The following is a 23,211-nucleotide window of genomic DNA, read 5'->3' as shown; positions in this document are numbered from 1 at the left end:
TGGATCAAATGGTTGCTTCCAGTATTGGAAGTTCCACTTTTCCTATCTTCAACTCTAATTTGATCAAAATTCAAATTACAAAGTGAATTTATTATCACAGTACATACATGTCACCATATACTACCTTGAGATTCGTTTACTTGCAAACATTCACAGTGGAACAGAAAAATACAATAGAATCAATGAAAATCTACAAAGAATGACAAATAATAAACATGCAAAAGAAGACAAACTTAGCACGTAAAAAGAAACAAATGAAAATACTGTGAACTTGAGTGGTAGAACCCTTGAAAGTTAATCCTGAGGTTGTGAAATCAGTTCAAAATTCAAAGTTCAAAGTGCATATATTATCAAAGTAAGTATACTCTAAACAACCTTGCGATTCATCTTCTTGCAGGCAGCTCCAAAACTAAGAAACGCAATAAAGTCATTTTTTAAAAAAACACAATAAGGACCGTCAAACACCCTCTATGTGAAAAAAGTACAAACCGTGCAAGCAGATAGTACACATTGAACATTTACTGCAGAATCCCTAAAAGTGAGTCCACAAGCACGGACTCAATTCAGCACTCGGGTGAGTGAGGCCGTTCCAGGAGCCTGATGGCCGCAGGGCAACAACTGCTTCTGAACCTGGCAATGTGGGGGTCAAGACTCCTGCAACTCCCACCTGATGGAGGTAGCGAGAAGAGAGGGAGACCGGTCAAGCGCAGACAGGCAGCGCTGAACACCTGTCTTTCTTCATTTTCTGCTCCTATCCTCAACAACTTTAATGTTGCTTGACTCTTCAATCGGCCTGGAGTAATGGAGCCGACCACGGGCTTGTGTTCCACTCTCAGGCACCGATGCACTGTCTACCCCAAGCAACGAGCTTAGGTGAGTGATGTTATCCATGCTGATTCAGGGGCCTGATAGTATTAACTGTTCCTGAACTCGCTGGTGTATGGTCTAAGGCTCCTGTACTTCCTTCTCTATAGCAGCAGTGAGAAGAAAGCTCCGTCTCTATGGTTGGGATCCTTGATGATAGATGCTGCTTTCTTGAGGCAGTGCTCCTTGTAGATGTGCTCAATGGTGCGGAGGGCTTGGAATTTGGCTCGTAAATATCCCAAATAGCACTTTAAATCCACAGTTTAACATCTACATTTTACCTGCAGTAGTTGCTACAAACAACTGTGTTACTAAATATTTCTAAATGATGGCAAAAAAAAAGCAAATCAAACTGAAACTATCTGGAAGACACTTATACTGCTGTCCAGATGGCCCAGCAGAAACATATCAGTGAAATTTACAGAAAAATAATGTTTCCTTTGGGTTTGACTATATATTATGCAAATGTAGCAAAAATGAAGCCTGAAACATCAGCAACATTGTTGAATTTTCAGCACCAGCCAAGAATTGCACATTATACTGTGCAATGGCTCCCGAAGTTCCTTATGTGGTGATATTTTTTAATTGGACTTGTAAATTACTGGTAATGGAGTATTTTATCAGAAATATTAACTGTGGACGGAATCACCAGGCTTAGCTCACTTACGTTCATTTTCAGTCACTGGCAATATTTTCTAGTGAAGTATTCAAATCATTTTCTCGTAATCCATGGGATCTATGCTTGTTTTTACGTTAGAACCATCTTCTTTTTTGCTTAATATCTGCTGGTTTGAATATGGGTTTAATACTGGATACATGAACTAACTTCATTTCAGGTAGATTTTAAACTTATACCTCACCCCTCCACCAACTCTCTTTCTAAAATTGTCACTTAGGTCAGAAACCCATAATAGAAACCATCTCTCTCCATTTTCAAAACACTCTTCAATATTCTGCCCTTCAAGTGGTGTGAATCAGATAATTGAAGGCAAACTGCTCACAATTATATGCTTTTAGCGGCTAAGGGTCTTTATTTCTAATGTGTCCATGAACTGTGACATTTCCGGCAAAGCCAGCATTTATTGCCCATCCTTAATTGCCCTTGAAAATGTGGTGATGTGAGGTAAGTGTGACTGGGCTTGTATACACTGGAATTTAGAAGGATGAGAGGGGATCTGATTGAAACATATAAGATTATTAAGGGATTGGACACGCTGGAGGCAGGAAGCATGTTCCCGCTGATGGGTGAGTCCAGAACTAGAGGCCACAGTTTAAGAAAAAGGGGTAGGCCATTTAGAACAGAGATGCGGAAAAACTTGTTCACCCAGAGAGTGGTGGATATGTGGAATGCTCTGCTCCAGAAGGCAGTGGAGGCCAATTCTCTGGATGCATTCAAGAGAGAGTTAGATAGAGCTCTTATAGATAGTGGGGTCAAGGGATATGGGGAGAGGGCAGGAACAGGGTACTGATTGTGTATGATCAGCCATGATCACAGTGAATGGCGGTGCTGGCTAGAAGGGCAGAATGGCCTACCTCTGCATCTACTGTCTATTGTCTAATGTCAGCAGTTCTAGGACCTTCATAATCATTAATGCTTTCACCAACAACTCTTCTCTCCCCCCCCCCATAACATTTTTGGTAAGTTAGTGAAGAGAAGGGAAGCTGTCATATTCACCCAGTACTACAATGGAACAACCATGCAATTACCAGTGTTACAAGAGCAGGGTAGATGCTGAACAGTCTTCATCTGCATGAAATACCATGGAATAATCTCCACATGAGTGGAAGAGTGCAGCACCGGCAACCATCAGGAAGCTCAACACTATCCATAGCAAAGCAACCTGCTAAATTGGCACATCATCTGCTACCATTAACACACCATTCATTATCAATCTACCAATCCTTGCACAAAAGATAATGAAGTTCCTCACCCAAGCCATTTCTGAAGCAACCCCTAAACATTCAACCTTTGCTACAAAGAAGGATGGGGGGGGAGAGAGAGAGGGGGGGGAGGGAGGGAGAGAGAGAGAGAGAGGAGGGAGGGAGGGAGAGAGAGAGAGAGAGAGAGGGAGGGGGAGAGAGGGAGGGAGGGAGAGAGGGAGAGAGAGAGAGAGAGAGAGAGAGAGAGAGAGAGAGAGAGAGAGAGAGAGAGAGAGTGAAGATAGAAACAGACAGCACTGTTTACAAATTCCTTCTCATTCTGAATGGAAATGCCTCACTGTTCACCCTTTAATGCCAAGTCTCTGCCCAACACCATTATGGAAATACTTACAGACAGTGGACTGCAATGATTCAAGGTGGCCGTTTATTACCACTTTTTATGGGATATGCAATAAATGTTGGTATTGCCAGCAATGTTTGCACCATTACAAATTAATCATATTTCTTCTGAATAAAACTGGCATTTAAGATTGGGAAGGTGAGCTGTACATTTATTTTATTGCAATAGAATTGGGAAGTATGAGTAAAGGGCTGAGAAATTACACTCAAAATTAAATTTTTTGATGAGCATGTCAGGATGGCTGGGCTGGTTGGCAGTGTATAAAATCAATGAATTTCTTCTGTGCATCTGAAACAGCAATGCCCATAAGCATTTGGTCATGGACACTTGCATGAATGGTGTGCAATGCTTGTTTGCACTCCACTTCTGATAGTTTCATTTTTGTAAGCATGATCCATTGATGGCAGGAATCACTCCTGCAAAAGCAATCCTTCTTGTTACAGGAAAGTAGAGATAAAAAATAAATGCTAATCATGCTCATATTACACACAGCCAAAAATTGATTAAAAAACAGCTGTTTGGAAAAAGGGTAAGGGAGGGGAGAGGGAGCAAGAAGCACAAGAGAGACATTCTGCAATGATCAATAAACCAATTGTTTGGAATCCAATGACCTTGCCTGGTGTCTCTGGGTTGGGTGCGTCTGGACCCGTGCCACCCGATGCTCCTGGCTCTCCTTTCCTGCCACTTGTCCTACACCCCTCCTGTGGCATTTCACCCTCGCATTGCCAACATCCTTTACTCCAGCCAGATTTCCAAACTTGTCCTCTGCTCCATGTTGACAAATACGGGACTGTGTAAATGTCTATGGCAGCCTAGCTACATATGACTTTTGCACAGTCCTGTATTTTCAAGTTAGAATGTTGTGTGACATGCAGAGGAACCTAGAGGTGTCAGTGAGACTGTAGTTTGGATGGCCACGTTGAAGAAACCTTTATGATTGTCAGAGAGAGTCTTTAAGATGGCAACCATTACAGCCGTGTTGCTCTGGCAGGGAGGGAGTGAAAATTTAACGTACTGGATTGATTACTGATGCAGTGACATCTAAGTGGCACAAATAAATAACTGAATCCCAACTGTGTGACACATTTCTGTTAAAAGGATAAGATCTCTTGCAATTAATCAGCTCCTTCTGAATCTCAATGCATTATTTCACAACCAATTAAATGCTTTTCAAATATAGTCACTAGACTGGTTATGGTTGAGGAATAAATATAAGCCTGGATGCTGGGAGGAGATATTTTGCTATCTTCATATCTTTCCGTGAGATCTCCCATGCTTATGTGTTGACACCATGATTTTACATCTTATCCCCAAGGAGAACGAGCGGCTAATATTCAAAGGTAATCACTAATATCTTTCATTTTGTGCACAAATAATTAATATTGTTTGGTTCAATAGGGAGATTATATTCTTTTAATAATTACCATATATTATATAGGCATATTCACCTTAGAAAGTTAAGTAGTATTTCAGTCATTTGCTTACATATGGCCCTACTCTTACGACTAGTCTCACAAATGGTTAAATCAGTGATGCCATCAGTACAGTAGCACGGAACAAATGAAAACATGATTATAAGAAAATAAGGCCGAAGGACGTAGACCATTTGACCCACTGAATCTGTTCTGAACTTTGATCGTGGCTGATTTATTTTCCCTCTCAACCCCAGGGTAGGAGTAGGCCACTGGCCCCTCAATTCAGTGGCTCATTTACCCCAGACCTCATGCCCTCCTCTGTGCCAGATCCCCCCAGTCTTTCAAAAATATACCCATTTCCACTCTGAATACTTCCAATAAGCTAGTCTCCACAATTCCTTAGGGCAAGAAGTTCCAGAGATTCTGCACCCTCTGGGAGAAGGAGTTTCTCTATCCCTTTAAATGATTGACCCAGTAAGTTCTAATGAAGTCTCTGTTAGGGAGCATACTGGAGTTATGTGAATATATCAGATATTAATTCAAATGAGAACCAGTCTTCAGCTCTTCATGTCCAATGCAAGCAGTAATCTCTTTGAAGTTGAAAGTTCAGCTTTCAGAAGCTTTTAGACTATATCTGTGTGAATTACTTTGTCCCACCAAATTTGAAAATTCAGAGGTGTCTGCTACTGAAGATGTGCAATTCAAAGGAAGCACTGTCAACCAAAAATATTGAAGTAAATGATGTCATTGTAACTATTGAAATGGTATTGAACCACCTACTGTTACTTTTGATCTTAAGGGTATAAAAATCTGATGCACTTAAGAGTTTGTGAGAATCTACCAAGAGCATCTCCAGAAGAATGTTTGCTTGTCTTGATGAATAAAGACTTCTATATCACCAGCTTCAGTGTCTCTCGGGTAACTTAAATCACAGTTACAACAGTCTCTCTCTGTAAGATTCTCACACTGCTTGACATCATTCCCCAAACATCTTGCTTGAGTACAACTGGACAGTGAAAGGGTTAAAGGAAAGGTAGAATGTGTCTTTAAAGAGCACATCACCTACGACTGTACGGTTATCGCAGTTTAAAATTTGACAGCCCGGCTCAGGCAGGTCTCTGAAGCTTTGGTGTTGTTCTTTGTTTATGCTTACATATCAATTACTGAAGAGACCCCCACCGCCAGGGAGATTTATGAAAAGGTTGTTGGAGTGCTCCTTGATCTTTGAAAATGTCAAGTAAACCCATGGTGCAACTGAAATTACCTTATGATAATCAAAAGAAAAAAATGAAGAAGAAATAATTAGATAGAGACACATAGCTAATATTGACTAAATAGGATGACTGAGTGGCAGGCCATTACATGTCTGTCCTTTCACCACAAGGACCTGACCCAGAAACCAGCCCATAATGATGATTTGTAGTTACACCCTCTATCCCCATGCAGACATAAAGTTGCCAATTTGAATACAGCCATTCCCACAAACCCACAGCAGTAAAGTACTCACAGACTGGCGCAAGCTAACACCATTGATTGTCTCACTAATACAATTTATTAGGACTTCTTTTTAGACACAAAAGAATGATCATATTGATGCAGTAATGTTTTTTTGTGAGGGGAAGGGATATTGATATTATAGTCTGATGTGAAAAACTCAACTGGGAGCGTGTGAAGAATGAGGTTAAATTTATTGTAAAGAACTAAGAAGCTGGGAATATATAGGGATTTAACAAACATGAACCAGAACAGGTTACACAACACCTTCAATCACCTTTGCCAATCAACATAATCAGTTCTGATTGGACCTTTGGTCTCAACTTCATTTGCCTACCTTGACCCCATATTCCTTGATTCCCCTCCCATCTGTAAATTTACAAAGAATTCCAAAGATTCACAATGTTTGGAAAAGAAATTCTTGTACATCTTAGTCTTAAATGGCCAAACCCTCACCTTGACAATGTCCCCTGTAGACTCCACTACCAGGGAAAACATCTTCAAAGCATCTAACCTGTCAAGCCCTTTAAGTATCTTATATTTTTCAATGAAATTGCTGTACTCAAGAGAGCAGAGGCTTTCTCTGTTCAGTCTCTCCTCATAAAACAACCAGGAACTAGCATCCATTATTTAATATTATGGCACTTTAGCTGACTTCTGTAACCTTTAGCAGACTTGGCACATTACATATGTTATTTAGCATTCAAAATCTGTAGTGCTAAAGTTACTTATTGTCATTGAGAGCAACAATTCACTCACCAAGTCATAAAGTTTACCTGTTGAATATGGTCCTCTACTTAAATTGTGGGATTAACTGGAAAAAGTTATCAACAGAACAGAGTGCAGAAAATGTAATTGCTTTTATTTATTGTGATAATTTGCAAAAGTCTGTGCTTTTTTCACTTCTGGGCTAACTAGAACAAACTGCATAAGTACTTTTCCACACTTTAAAACATCACTTGCAGACATTCTTGATCTACCAAAGCAAGGAACATACCTATTTTTGGCTTTAAACTACTGTTGTCAAAGCTCTTAATCTAGGATTAAAATTCAGAATAAGTTTTTCTATGAAATGATGTAATTGTTGCATCTGGTTAATGGGGGAGTTTGAAGTGATCATGTCAATAAAGTATGGGAAAAGAGGAATCGGGTGAAGCCTAGATTGCATCTAGACTGCTAACCCCCTCCACTTACAACCAAAACAGCCTCATTTACAAAGATGTCAATGAACAGCAGATTAAATTTCACTTTTCTCCACAGGGGCTGCATTATAAATCCGCTTCACAATAAAAAGAAAATAAGACGTTCTTCACACTGCTCCATATTCTAATATATTCTCAAATTTAGGCATGAGTGAATGTCTCTCCATCTGAAACATACAAAGAAAATCTGAAAGGCCTACCTTATTTTTTTGAGCCATGTAAATTGTTTGAAGTTCACTTTTCAAATAAACTGCATTGTACCATCAACTGCCTTGACTTCTCCAGGCTCTGCACTCACTCCAGCCTCACCCTTCCAACAGTTGATTCACTTCTCACCAATCTCAACCTAGTCATCAAAATTGATGTTGTAATCTGGCACATGGATGTCTACCTCACCGAGGCTGAACAGCAGTTCTCACAGTCCTTTTCATACCTCCTCCTGGACCATGATTCAACCAATGAACATCAGACTAATCACTCATGCAATGTCATAGATATCATCATATCAGATCTCCTCTCTTCTAATCTGAGAGTTCCCCAACCCAGCATTTCCCACTTCTATTCTTTACCCAAGATACACAGCAGGTGTGTCCTAGTACACCCATTGTTTCTCGCCACTATTGGCCCAAAGAACTTATTTCCTTGAGCCTTGACTCTGTCCTGTCTCCCCTTGTTCAATTCTTTCCCACTGGCATGTGGGATAGCTCACATGCCCTCCACCATTCTGACAACTTCCAACTCCACCATCTCATCTTCACTATGGATGTCCAGTACACCTCCAAACCCCATCAGGAAGGTCATAAAGTCCTCCACTTCTATCTGCAACAAACCTCCAATCAGCTCCCCTCTACCAACATTCTCATCAACCTGACTAAACTTGATCTATCTCTGAACAAGCTCCGTTTTAACTCCTCTCACTTCTCTCAAAATCAAAGGTGTAGCCATGGGCACTCACATGGGTCCCAGATATGCCTAATGTTTTGTGGGGTGGTGAAACAGTCCCTATTCCAAACCTTCCCAGGCACCACTCCTCAATGTTTTCTTTGTTACATTGATGACTGCATTAGTGCTGCTTTAGGTACCAGTGAGGACCTCATCAATTTCATCACCTTTGCTACTAACTTCCACCCTGTTTTCAAATTCACACAGGCCATTTATGATAATTTTCTTCCTTTTCTAGCTCCCTCTGTCTCCATCTCATGAGACAAACTAACATTTCCTAGAAACACTCAGACTCTCACAGCTACCCCCTGACTCTGCCCATCCGGCCTCTTATAAAGATGCCATTCTTTTCTCCCAGTTTCTATTCTCTACCATATCTGCTCTCGAGAGGAATCATTCCACTGTGTACACACAAAATGTCTTTAGTTTTGTTCAGAAAACCACATCTTTCTGCTGTGGTTGATGGAGCATTTTCTGTTTCTCTGGTAACTGCTATCACCTCAACTCTCACTAGACAGAACAGAGATAAAGTTCCCTCATCCTCATCTTTCACCCCATGCCCCACATTCAGCTTACCATCCTTTCTCATTTCCATCAGTCGCAATGAGATCCCACCACTAGCCACATTTTCTCCTCTCCAATCCTTTCTACTTTCCACTGGGACCACTTTTTCCATGATCCCTGGTCTACTCATCCCTCTAAACACCTCTCTACATGAACCCCGTCAAATGCAGGAAGTTCAATATTTACATTTATATCCCTTCCCTCACCATTATCCAGGGACCTAGACAGCCATTTCAACTGAGGCAAAGATTCACATGCAACTCCTTCAACCTCCTCTAAAATATTTGGTGATCCCAATGTGGACTCCTCTACATTGGCAAGCCCAAGCACAGACTGATTTGCTTAGCACCTAAACTCTGTCCATGATTGCCATCCTAGGCTTCACTTGCATGCCATTTTAATTCTTCTTCCCATTCCTATGCGGATATCTTCATCCTTGACCTTCTACACTGCCAGGATAAGGCACAGCACAAAACAGTGGAGTAATGGCTCATATCCTGCTCAGACTGTGTACAAACAAAGGGTACAAACATTGGGTTTTCTAATTACAGGTAAACCCTTTGCTTGTGTGCCCCCACTCCCTTCTCTTCTGATTCTCCTCTGGTTTGTTCTCTTTCTCATAACCACATCTCCAATCTCTCTATCACCTATTTTCTCCCTCATCCCTCTTCAATCCCATTAACATATCTAGGTAATACCTACCCCTCCACCTTCCCTTCACATCTCCCATGATGGTTTCCATTACCAGCTTTCTTACTTATTTGATTTCAACAATGGCAGGCTTTGCATTCTGACTTAACATCCCCCAGCATCTGTCTCCAATTTCATCCTTCTTTCCCTCCTACCTGGTTCAGCGCTTCTCCTTATAGATGCTGCCTGGCCTGCTGCATTCCACCAGCATTTTGTGTGTGTTGCTTGAATTTCCAGCATCTGCAGATTTCCTCATGTTATCCATCTACCTCTTTTTATTTTGTCTGCCTCTAATGTCCACTTTTCTCTGTCTCCTATTTTTATCCATCTTTCTCCCCTATCTAGCTTGACCTGTCTGTCATCTTTCACCTCTCATTGATTGGTCCAACAATCAGCTTAGGCCCCAGGCTCCTCTTTATACTGGGTATCTTCCCTCTCCACTCTCAGTCCCGATGCAAATTTTTTGACCCAAAGCATTCAGTAGTTCCTTTCACCTCCACACGGATGCTGCTCAGCTTAGTGAGTTCCTCCAGCAAATTGTTTGTTGCAGCAGATTCCAACATTAGCAATCTCCTGTGTTCCATGCATTCTGGGGCCTTCCAACAACAACTTGGTAAAAATGGTGTTCGATCGATAAATGCAGCTTTGTAGCCCAAGGCCATGCTTGCCTGAAAGATAACTACTAAGCCCAGGAGAAGCAAAATAAATCTTTTGCATTACAAGCCACACACACAAAATGCTGGTGGAACGCAGCAGGCCAGGCAGATCTATAGGAAGAAGTACAGTCGACGTTTCGGGCCGAGACCCTTCGTCAGTACTAGTCCTATAGATGTGTGTGTTGCTTGAATTTCCAGCATCTGCAGATTTCCTCGGGTTTGCTTTTGTATTACAATTCTATGCAGAGATCCATTAGATCTCTGTTAGATTGTTAGATATTTTCTGTGACCATAACATAAAACAGCAAACACTGATTATTGCATTTTCCCCTTTTTTTTGACATCACACACATAGTTTTGGAGGTGACAGTGACATAAAGCAACTGCATGCAGAATCATGAAAATAATACTACTGAGCCAAAAGCTGAATCATTGTACGTGCTTAACTTTCACCTTGCATTTCCACAGAAAGTTAAGAATGAAACTGAAGCTAACTAACTGAGATGTCTGGCAAATAACCTTTGAGCAAAATCCATTCTTTTGACTCTGACTTGTGACTGATAGTTTTGAAGCTTTACTTTCAAAGTTGTCCCTCAGCAGGGAGCTGCTCATCTGTTCCCCACCTCTTGGACTCTCCATTTAAGTTATTACAAGGAGATATGATTATTTTATTTCCAGAGTTATAAAAGTAGCATAAAGAATTTAGCTTTGATGTAAACACTTGGAATGAATTCCAAGTTGTTCATATCAATGGACTATCAAAGCTGAACCGGAGCACTGCATCCAAACATGTATGTCACAGTAGAGAAAGGAGGTCAACGCCTTGGCAAGGAGAATGCTGGGAATGAGGTTCTTGACATGCTGAAAATCTAGTGAAATTGAGATCTTTCTCCTTAGAGCATAGTAGGTGAATGGGAGGTTTTCTAGAGGTTATTTTGTGAAGTGAAAATAGATTAAAGAAAGGAAGTGAGCAAGAGGAGGAGCAGAATCAGAGGACCCAGGTTTCAGTAAATGACAACTTGGTGTAGAGAGGTCATGAATATCTGTGAGGCTAGAGATAGGTTTTAGATTAGCTTTATTTGTCGCATGTACACTGAAACATGAGGAAAAGCTGTTGATGCAGTTTTGTTACAGTCTAGAATACAGTGTATGATGTGGTGATGGATGAATTAATAGTAACTTTCAAAAGGATATTGAATATATATTTCCAGAACAAACATTTTGCTGGGAATAATAAAAGGAATGTGGCTAATTAGACAACTTTTTGAGAGAGCTGCTACAGAACTAGTGGGTCAATGTCTCTTGATTGACAGCGAGTTATATTTACAGGTGAACATTTAATATGCTTTATGTGAGGTGTTACTTCATTTTGTGTAATCTGCACCTGCACTTGTATACTTTGTCAATGTTAAATGTTGTAAATCTGAGAGAAAAGAACTCTGATCTCTAATATTAAGATTCAGAATTTTCTTCTCTTATGCATGGCCGTGAAATGCCAGTTCTTTCTAACTAGACATTCTGCATGTGCATAGAAGTAATGTATCTGACCGATGTCTTTCATTCTTTCCAACACCCTAATCCCGTCAAATAACTCAATACTTACGATAGTTTTTGTAGTTCTAGCTCAGATGTACCGTTTTGACTGAATCATACAGACTGCAGAAATATTGCACCAATTCTCCCGGTCTTGAAGAGTTCTAATTCAATAACTGGGGTGGATTATTTGCTGAAGTTGCTGTAATTTAATGTTTAAGAATAAATGGCTAACTGTTCGGAGTATAAATAGCACTGTGAGATAAAACTCAAATAGGCTGAGAATGGATCAGAATAATTCACGTGCTGTCATAAATTTAAGCAGAAAACTCAGTAAAACAAGCATGAAAAGCATTTGCACGCTTGCCTGAAGTGTTTTTGCTCAGTTTTGCTTATCTGGAATAGTGGATTAATCTATCCCTTATTCTGCATCGGTAAACAACAGTGGCATTAAAAGAGCATGAAAACCAATAACAAACTTCCATTTGTCCTGGCAAATGAATTCATCCTAAAAACATGGCCAAGGATTTTATCCTGTCTATCTTATCTCCTGAAGGAGGTGAAGAATACCTAATAAAAACATTTAGAAAAGCAAAAGAAGATAATTTTTTCACTGACCTTTGAAGATAATCCCACAAATACTTCAGAGTACCAGTTTAGATTTTTAATACACATTTTCTAAGTATGACTAATTGCATTCTACAGGTAATAAATCTAGGGTCTAACCTCAATTAGAACGACAATACACTTTATCATTTGTACTTAAATTTATCACAACTACTTCTATTCTGTAGCAAAATATTCTTGATGTTCCTTTTTCAGGAAGTTAATTGACATAGCTCTTTTGATGAGAGTCTGTTCTATTAACCTGCTACCCTGTGGAAAAAAATCCTACTCATTCAAAGCTGTACATCAAATATCTAAGGCTTTACTTACCAGTTTCTTGCAATTCTGGTTTGTTATTGACTATAATAAAGCACATGGAAAAGACCCACTATGAGTGACCTTCCATTCCAAGGATATGTCTTTGCTTTTTCTTCATTTTAGTGAATTAAACTTTTCCTGTTTGCTTTTATAGATAGCTCAGAAATGATGAATGCTTTATTCTTTCCTATTTTCACCATATTTAGGTGCTGATTATCTAAGTTTTATGCTTTCAGTACTGTACAGCTTCTGATACTGCACTCAAATATGAAAATAGACGATGCACGTGATCCTTTCCTACCATCTATATACATACATACAAATTGACTCCATATTTCCATCGTCCAGGAACAAGAAGTGAATGGAAAATGTCAAAGGTTGATCGTTTCAGAACTGACTGTTTGAATTTCAGGTTTCCAGCATCTGCAGTCTGAGTTTAACTTTTGATCTGCCCAGCTTCAGAAATTTATCATACAGCGCATTCTGAAAACTCGCGATACAGATTTCCCTCCTTTTAATGCTCATTTTCTTATTTTAACAAGCTGCAGCTATACCTTATATTTTAAAAAATCTAACATAATTTAAAGTACTCACTGTTTTCTGCTGGTGTTATTTGAAATGAGCTGCTGAATTAATAATGAAGAAGACAGCGGAGCAAAGACTTGCAAATTGGCTATTTTTAACTGTAATCCTGATCCATGCATCTGACCAAACTGCTTTTTGACAACATTACTCTTTTTTATCAGGACTTAGCTGCATTATTGCTAAAGATAGCAAAATCCGAGAAGCCTAATTAGTGACACTTAAATATATCATTACTGCAGCACCACAGCTCTTGTCCCTATAATATGTTAACTGGAGACTGAAGTACCAACAGATTGGTAAAATATGTTTGCTGCACTGACTTTCTGAGTTTCTACACCACTTGATTAGAGTCACTAATGTCCAATCACTTACTGCAGGGTTAATGTATTGCTAAATAAAGCGGGGATTACAAGAACAAAAAATACATTGTCCCCAGTCTGTGATCACTTTATTTTTCATTCTTTTTTTTACCCTCTGCCATCAGAACTATTTTTCACCTGAACGGATAAGCAGTGAGCATTTTGTGCCTCAGAACCTGTCAATAATATTTTCCAACTCAGTATTAGAAAGTACAGCAAAGTCCACAAGGTTTAGCTTCCCCTGTGGTTTTGCACTCTCTTGCACTTTAGCACTGCATCAGAAAGTCCCTGGGCCTCTGTGGAAAATGGCAGTTAAGCATCCTGGCCTGATCACTAATGCAGCTTTGCAATTGAAATATCTTTCTGCCACTTTGCTGACACACCTCCTGCTTCTGTCTGCACTTTTAGCAAACGAGGCATTGACAGCAAAGACTATTTTCGGGTTATACCGAGACATAAGATTGCCTGCATAAACAACCTTACCAATTAGATAGTAAGCCACTAACATGCTTTTCAGCCTGCTGTTAAGTAGGAAGGAAGGTTCACTCTCTTCTACTTTGAGGAATAAGTTAATCTAATAAATGCAAACTTATCTGTCACATTAATGCCAGTTAAGAAAAGATATTTCAGTTATTCTTCTTATAAATGTCAAACAGGGAGAGCTTTCAGTGATATTAGTGCTGCAATTGTTATGGAGCATTTCTTCACCAGCTGTTACATTTGACAAATCATTTTAGAGTTTTTATTTGACAGACTGCCACATTTAGCAGAAACCACATTAGACAGCCCGGCTTCTCCCACAAAATTCCTTTTCCTTTCTGAACATCGATATTATCTTTTCTGTCACATATTCACCGAAGGCACTTTGCATTCACAGGGTGTAATTTTGTTTCTTCTGAAACTCCCACCCATTTCAATAAAAGCTTTTTGAGGAAAAATATCAAATTCTAAACCCTTATAAGTTTGTTTTAGTCTTATCGCTGTGCACTTAACTAGATGCTGTTAGGCTCACATCACAAATGTGAATGGAATGAGCAATAGAAGAATATTTTAAGAATATGTTCCATGTCATGTTTTATATGTAAATAGTACTTGATAGAAACATTTAAGCATGAAGCAAGGGCAAGTCAGTATATGTAATTCAATTATTTGTTTTCATTACTATATAGAATGCACGATTAATCGAGACTGATCTTGTGTAATAAGTAGATGGCACAGTGGTGCAGCTAATAGGACTGCTGCCTAAAAAGCAACAGTGATCTAGATTCAATCTTGACCTTAGGTGATGTCTGTGCAGAGTATGTACTTGCACCCTGTGACTGCATTTTCCTCTGGATGCTCTGGTCTCTTTCTACGTTCCAAAAGCATGTCGGTTGGTAGGTTAAATGGCCTCTCTAAATTGCTCCTAGTCTGCAGGCGAGTAGCAGGAACTGCTGGGAATTGAAGAGAATATGGGGAGAATAAAAACTGGGATTAATATAGAATATAAATAGGTGGTTGATGGTCGATGTCACACTCAGAGGGCCAAAGTACATACTGGCATGCTGCATCTCTCTATACCTCTCTCATTCTGGATTAATTATGTTGGATTGGAGCATCCAGGTCCTGCCCCATTACTCACCTTTACCATATGTCCAGACTAATTTTTCCTGGAAGGAGGAGGAGAAGTGTGTTGATTCCCTGTACCTGAGAGCTAAATCACAGGTATTTAACACTCAGGTTGAGTGAATTCAAGCAATAAGAGGTCCTCATCAGCTGTCAAGTAATGAAAAGATTTTAATAAAGGCACAATTAAAAAAATGCTGAAATTATGTATTTTCCTTTCTCTAGAGATCTGGCAAATCCTTTCAAATGGGTCACTGTTCTAATGCCAGTGACCCTTAAAGCAAAACTAAGGGTTGGATGTGAAATGTATGTGGCTCCTCTCCTCAATAAGTCACTGTTCTGTCCCTGAGATCAGCGGTGGACTAACAGTCTGATGCACCGTATTTGAGCTTCAGCATAATATGGACCTGTGGATTACACACAAGTCCATGAAATGCTGAAGGGTGACCAGGTGAAAACTGATTGTTCCTTAGGAATTATGAAGATGTTAATTGGAATTGCTATTTTCTCTACAGCCACTTCATTGAAAACTCTGGGATATTGAACATCCACTCCAACTCCAGCATCTTTTAAACTAATTATAATTACCTCCAGTTCCTCATTCTTGAAATTTAATACTTCAGCCAGTTTTGTGTATCTATTTCTGTGAAGATAGTCAAAAAATCCAATTTTCTTGAGACCTCATGAGTTTCCTCTGGGTGTTGTCACAATCAATTTTTCTGCAATGTCTTTACTTCCCATAATAAATTTTCCCATCCTTGTCTATAAAGAGTCCATACTTGTCCTTGTCAGATTTTTTTTAACTTTTACATACCTTAATCGTAGTAAATACAAAATGTCAGTAGCAAGAAAAATGCTGGAATCTATCATGGAAGAAGTAATAACTAAAGATCTTGAAAAGAATAACAACATGGAGAGACACAAGAGATTCTGCAAATGCTAGAAATATTGAGCAAAACACAAAATACTGGAGGAACCCAGCAAGTTCAGGCAGTATCCATGGATGGAAATAAATAGTTGACTTCTCAGGCTGGGACATTTCATTGGAATTATTTAGAGGACTTCATGCAGGGGACCTGATGAAGAGTCTTGGCCCAAAAAGTGGATTCTTTATTTCTCCAGTAAGAGGCTGCCTGATTTGTTGAATTCCTCCAGCATGTTGTATATGTTGTTCATGAACTGAGTCAGTTTGGATAAGAAATCAAGTTTCAGTGAACTTTGGATATGGAGGATATGATGAGTAGAATTGATAAGGTGAAACCACTGGAAATGGTCTATTTATATTTTCAATAGAGTTTTGATAAGATGCTGCACAAGAGCCTGGTTATTCAATAACATTGGAACATATGGAATTGCAGGTGATATAACTGGCAGGGAGTGATAATTCTGGGCAGAAAGTAAAGAGAAAATAAATTAGTCTTTTTAGGACACAGCAACAGGGATTGATGTTTGGGAAATCTACATTGATATTTTGGCTGAAAGGACCTAATTACAAGATTGCTGTTGATCCTGTGATTGTGAGGAAAGAGGAGAATGTCATGAGGAACCAAAGACAAGTCACAAGTTAAGTGAATAAGGAAAGAAAACCAAAACTGTACACATACCAGTTAGAAAATTTGAGGTTGTCCATTTTGGTGCACAAAACAGAAACACAACGCATGTTTTAAATACTGAGAAAACGGGGAATGTTGACATTCAAAGGGAGCTACACATTCTAGTACACAAGACACTGAAAGCAAGTGTGAAAATACAACATACAATTGGAAAGTTTAAAAAAAGTTGGTCTTTTGCCTCAAAGAGTGTCTGAGAACAGGAATGAAGAGATATTCCTGCAATTCAATAGGTCCTTGGTCATACCACACTGGGAGTATTGTTTATAGCCTGGACTTCGTACCTATAAAAGATGTACTTGCAAGAGGAAATGCAACAAAGATTCACTCAGTGTGTTTCTATATGAGATTGAGCAGACTAGACTCTTACTCTCTGAGTTTGATGAATGAGAGGTGATTTCATCAGAACTTGCACAATTCATACAAGCTGGATGGTTGCAGGATGCCTCTCCTAACTGAGAAGTCTCAGGAAAAGGATTAGCCCGTTTATAACTGAAATAAACAGAAATGTCTTTACTGAGAGTAGTGAACTTTCCCAATTCATATGTTGCAGGGCTGTGCAAGCTTGGTTATTGAGTTCATTCAAAACAGTGGTTGGTGATTTTTTAGATATTGAAGGGATCAAGGGAATAGAGAAGAAGGAAAATGGCACTGAGGTAAAGATCAGCAAATATCTTGATGTCTGGAAGAACAGGCTGGAAGGATGAGATGACTTAATTGCCACTCCTAATTCTTACGTTCTGTATCCTTCTCCCCAATTGATTCATTTAAAATTTCTTTTTTTCTGTAAGATAGTGCAGATCATTTTAATGTATGAAACAATGTATGGAACTAGATGTAGAATGTGGTGAACAGTCCATGACTCGACTGTAGCTCAGTCTTACCATAAAAAATATAAAAATGAGACACTGTGAATAATGGATAATTGAATTATAAGGATAATATCAGATTTGAGATATTACATTCTTTAGGAAATTCTACAGTTGTCTAATCCAGAAATGTCTATAGAACAATCTGACAAATGTGGAAATGGGACAGGGTTGCTTCAGAGTTAATTATTTCTTCACAAAGGTGTGAGGTAGTTTCAAAAAATCCATGAAGGAATTTGGAACATACTTCTTCCTTAAAAAATGGTCTGAATCCGAGTGGTACTGAGAAGATTGTCTGCTTTTAGAGTGTGTAATACAATGAAAAGAATCCAACATCAGGGCAAAGGCTATAAGAATAAAAATCTCAAAATAAAGCAAACAAACCAGCAAAATACATACACGAGAAGAATGTGAGAAACCAAATGAATAAAAGTGGCGATTGTATCAGATTAGTAAATAAAAGGTTCCATCAGAAGGGAAATTAAATTGAATGCTGTTGAGAAATTATATCTTCAGATCATGAACTGGATAACAATATATAGGTAGAAACTAGTCAGTTTTGAATTAACTTAGATGAAAATAATACAACACGGCGTTAACTTAACTTGCTGAATGGGAAGCACAGTACATCAGTGGAATACCTGTTCTATACACTTAATCTCATTTCAATAAGACATAAATAAGATGTATAACGACATTGGAATTGTAATTTTCAAATATGTATTTGGATTCATTAGGTTGTACCCACTTTAGTACGACCACTTTATTCTCCTAGCAGGCAATGTTGTACATGGTTAACTAGTACATTGCAACTATCAGTGAGCAGGTTACAATTTGAGAATTGCTCAAACACCCGAACATTCATTACAAGGGGCCGTAGAGAGTATATCTGTTACTATGCAGAGCCAGAGATCTAGGTTCAATTCTGATCTCTGATGCTCTCTACATGCGGTTTGTATGTTCTCTTTGTGATTGCATAGGCTTTCTCTGGGTGCTCATCTCAAGGATTAGCCACTGTGTATTGTCCTGAGGAGTAGGATCTGTGGGGAGCAGTGGAGAATGTGGGGAGAATAATAAAAAAGAACAACTTGCATTAATTAAGGTAGAAAGGGTATATTTGATGGTTAAAGTAGACTCAATGTGTCAAAAGGTCTGCTTCCATGTCATATCTCTCAAGAACTCTATGTTTCTCTGTCCAAACTTCTGGCAAGGAGTAGTATTTGTTCCTTAGTATGAGAATAACTGAGTCCATGAACAATACATGAATATCAGAGCAGACACTAAAAGGAAAGTCTATTAAATTATTCTTACATATCCACGACTCCTCAGTTTGACAGAAAGATATTGAATAACATCCAATAACATGACACTGAATCGGCGTAAATTATACAGAATAAATGACACCAGACAATTGCTCATAAAATTCAATAAGCAGAATACTTCTTGCACTGAGTTTCAGCAAAAGCATCAACCATATGGAAGAGAGGAAAACAAGAGAATCAGAAAATTTTATTTGGTACAATTATTAAAGAGCATCAAATTTAGTTTGTTGAAGATATGCATGTAATTCAGTTACTGGCTGTCCTGGCAATTTTCACGGTGATGCTGGAGATTTTGTGAGAATGTTAAAAAAGGCTTTTTATATTTCATCTTTTGCCCTTCTCAGAATCCTGTGTGGAAAAGCAAATCCATGATCCAGAGGATAAGAAACAGCGAAGTACAGTGGAGACATAATGACTCCATTGCAATGCATGTACTACCTCAGACTCTTAGAAGGGTGGCCAGGATTTCAGAAAGACTGCTTTTAAGCAAGCCATGGAAAAAGAATGCTTAAAAGCATTTAAATCATTGCCCTTCCTGCTCTGTCTTATTCCTTTGTGAGCGAAATAGAAGTTGATTAACAGAAAGCAGCAGGGTGGCAAACTAATGACACAATCTTTATTCAAAAGAGGAAGGATAATCACAACTATATCTGCAATATAGATTTTACAGCCCTCTAACAGTACATCAGCTCCTGCAATTACACTTTCCTTTTTTTCTATCACCAACAAAAAGAGAGTGTTTCTTTGTCTCTTCATGATCCTCCTATGGTCTCTCTAATATTCCTTCATCTTTTGTTTTCCGTGTGACTATTTTTCCTCCTTCCTTCCTCAGCTTCTTTTGTTTTCACTTTTTCTCTTTCATAGACTGACCCTGCCTTTTTTTCCCTTTCTCACGAAGTTTGTTCCTCCCCTTTATTCTGTGCATCAATAAAAAGGATTTACTGGAATCTGTGTAATTTCAGCATATTGTATTTCTTATTTCACTGAACCTTTCCCCTCACAGTTCTTTTTTATTGGTCTATCTTTGAAGACTGGAAAACATTCCTCCTTATCCTTTCGCACTTCTCTTCCAAACTGCTGTTGGAACGTAAGAGGCGGGAGAAGGATTGGGCCAGTTAGTACACTGAGCCTGCTCTGTCATTTATTAAGATCATAGCTGATGTTCTACCTCAGAGCCTTTATATCAAGCACTATCCTCACATTGTCTTGATTTGCTTAATGTCCAGAAAATTTTCAGTCTCACTTTTGCATGAACACAATAGATGGCCAAGCCTCTATATCCTTTAATGTGGGGAATCTTAAATGTTTGCCATCATTTAAGTGAAGGAATTTCTCCTCATCTCAGTCCTAAATACTTTCCCCTACTGAATTCTGCAATCATCCCCCTTCTTCATGTACTCGGGCAAACATTCTTCCTGCATATAGTCTGTCAAATATTTTTTTTAAATTGTATGAGGTCTAGGGTTCTTAAGGATAAGATCTATGAGCATTTGGAGAAATATAGACTACTCATGGACAGTCAAAATGGCTTTGTGAAGGGAAGATTGTGCCTCATGAGTCTGATTGAGTTTTTTGAAGAGGTAACAAAAGAAATTGATGAGGGTAGGGTAGTGGATGTGGTCTACATGGACTTTAGCAAAGCATTTGACAAGGTCCCTCATGAGAAACTCATCCAGAAAATCATGAGGCATGGGTTAAGTGGAACCTTGGCTGTTTGGATAAAAAATTGGCTTAAAGGAAGAAAGTAGAGGGTAGTTGTGGAAGGAAAGTATTCTGCCTGGAGGTCGGTGACTAGTGGATTGCCGCAGGGATCTGTCCTGGGACCCCTGCTATTTGTGATTTTTATAAATGACCTGGATGTAGAGGCGGAAGGATGAGTGAGTAAGTTTGCGGATGACATGAAGATTGGAGGAATTGTGGATGGAGCTGTAGGTTGTCGAAGGTTACAAGAGGATATAGGCAGACTGCAGAGTAGGGCAGAAAAATGGCAGATGGAGATCAATCCAGACAACTATGAGGTGATGCATTTTGGAAGTACAAACCAGAAGACCGAGTACAGGATTAATGGTCAGTTACTTAAGAGTGTGGATGAACAAAGGGACCTTGGGGTTCGAATCCATATATCCCTCAAGGTCGCTGCACAGGTTGATAGGGTAGTTAAGAAGGCCGATGGGATGCTAGACTTCATTAACAGGGGGATTGAATTCAAGAGTAGAGAGGACATGTTGCAACTCTACAAATCTCTGGTGAGTCCGCACTTCGAGTATTGTGTTCAAATCTGGTTACCTCATTATAGGAAGGATGTGGAAGCTATGGAGAGAGTGCAGAGGAGATTTACCAGGATGTTGCCTGGTTTGGAGAACAAGTTATATGAAGCAAAGTTAGCAGAGCTGGGACTTTTCTCTTTGGAGTGTAGAAGAATGAGAGGGGACTTGATAGAGGTCTACAAGATTATGAGAGGCATAGATAGGGTTGATAGTCAGTACCTGTTTCCCAGGGCACCAACAGCAAACACCAGAGGGCATATGTACAAAATTAAGGGAGGGAAGTTTAGCGGAGACATCAGGGGTAAGTTTTTTACACAGAGGGTTGTGAGTGCCTGGAATAACTTGCCAGGGATGGTGGTGAAGGGGTATTTAAGAGTCTCTTGGACAGGCACATGGATGAAAGAAAAATGGAGGGTTATGGGGTAGTGTGGGTTTAGTACATTTTTTTAAGGATTATATGGGTTGGCACAACATAGAGGGCTGAAGGGCCTGTACTGTGCTGTAGTGTTTTATGGTTTTATGGTTCTAGACATCTGGAAATCTGGACATAATCCTAAAGATCTTTCACAAAGCTTGTAATGCCAAAATTGTTTATACACTGATCCTGATTTCCTGATCCATTATATCTCTAGACTACCTCAATCACTTTGGAATGAAGCACTTGAATTAAATACTTATGTTAAATGGGCTAAGTTCAAATTGAATGCATCAAAATAACAAAATGAACTTTACCATCTTCATCCTATGCATTTCTAAACATCCCCCTTCAGCTATTTTGTTTCTGGGTTTCTTCACTTTAAAGTGGAGGAAGGAAGTTGTCGTAGACCTTGGAGCTAATCTGGGTTAGTATTATTAGTGTAGACTAGTACAATAGAGAGAATAGAAGAACCAAGTCCTGCTTCTGTGCTGTATGATTCTATGACTCATTGAGGTAATAACTAAAATATGATCCAATATAAAATAATGATGTATTAGGGTTAGTGAATAGATTGTGTGAAATACTATTCATTTTCTCACTTACTGGGATCAATCATGTTACTTTCTAAAGTTTTTTTTTGTACTGGAGCTGTATTACCTATCCCAGCAACATCTTTGCACCATCTGCAGTGCAATAACATTTCTGAAGTAAATTTGAGGTCAGAATTGAATGCTAGGAGGGGCCGGAGATAAAGATAAAGTTGTGCACTTTGGGAAGTGCAATATGACAAAGGAATATGCAATAAATGGAAGGATATCGAGTGGAGGAAGAACAAAATAAACTTATTGCACATGTTCTTTAAAGTTATCAAGATAAGATGATTAAATGTTTTCCTTCACTAAACAAAGTATAAAATCAAAAGGCAGGGGAGGGAAAGACATCATTAATTTGAACATGGCATACAATTCTGGTTTTTCTTCTCTGATTGCCAGAGACATAATGGGCTAAAGCCTCCTTCTGTGTCATAAATCTTCTGTGATTCAATATCAAAAAATGGAAGTTGGTGATTTCTGTTCAGATCCACTTGGCTAACCTTCAATGGCCTGATGCGTTAGGACACACACTTGCAGTGTTGGTTTGCTTTAAAGCGGTGTTCACTTTCAAGTATAAGGTCAGTCAGTTACCTGTTCTCTATATTGCTATATTGTTTAAGATTCCAGCATCAATGCAGCAGAACTATTTGAATAAACAGCAATGTTTGCTCGGGACTGCTAAATCCTGGTTAGTGGGCACAAGAATTAAACGGAGAACCCAAACTGAGAGCCAACTGCATCATATTTACTGTTAATCCTGATGCAAACTAATTTCCCTTTCTTCCGAGTGCCAAATTGCAAATGATAGAGAAGCTGTTTAATTGGGGAAAAAAAGGCATTATTGAAGTTCTAATAAAATAACACACCATTGAGCAAGAGTAATGCAACTTCAAATTGCAATGACAAAACAACCCATTCTGAAAGAATTCAGTCAGAATCCTGGAAGTTCAAGCATTTGCAGGTTACACATGGAACACACTTTCATTTAGAAAATGCTCCATTTGAGAACAATTATTCC

General features: G+C 39.0%; 1 protein-coding gene across 1 annotated transcript in view; it reads right to left on the bottom strand.

Annotated features, from left to right (window-relative positions):
• LOC132405597 (teneurin-2-like) overlaps nt 1-23,211 on the bottom strand; it is a 1,448,984-nt gene that overhangs the window by 605,018 nt on the left and 820,755 nt on the right. The window lies entirely within an intron of this gene.

The sequence above is a fragment of the Hypanus sabinus genome, chromosome 15 (genome assembly GCF_030144855.1).
Source record: "Hypanus sabinus isolate sHypSab1 chromosome 15, sHypSab1.hap1, whole genome shotgun sequence".
Taxonomy (NCBI): domain Eukaryota; kingdom Metazoa; phylum Chordata; class Chondrichthyes; order Myliobatiformes; family Dasyatidae; genus Hypanus; species Hypanus sabinus.
The sequence above is the reverse complement of the archived record's forward strand: the minus strand, read 5'-3'. Positions and strand labels throughout refer to the sequence as shown.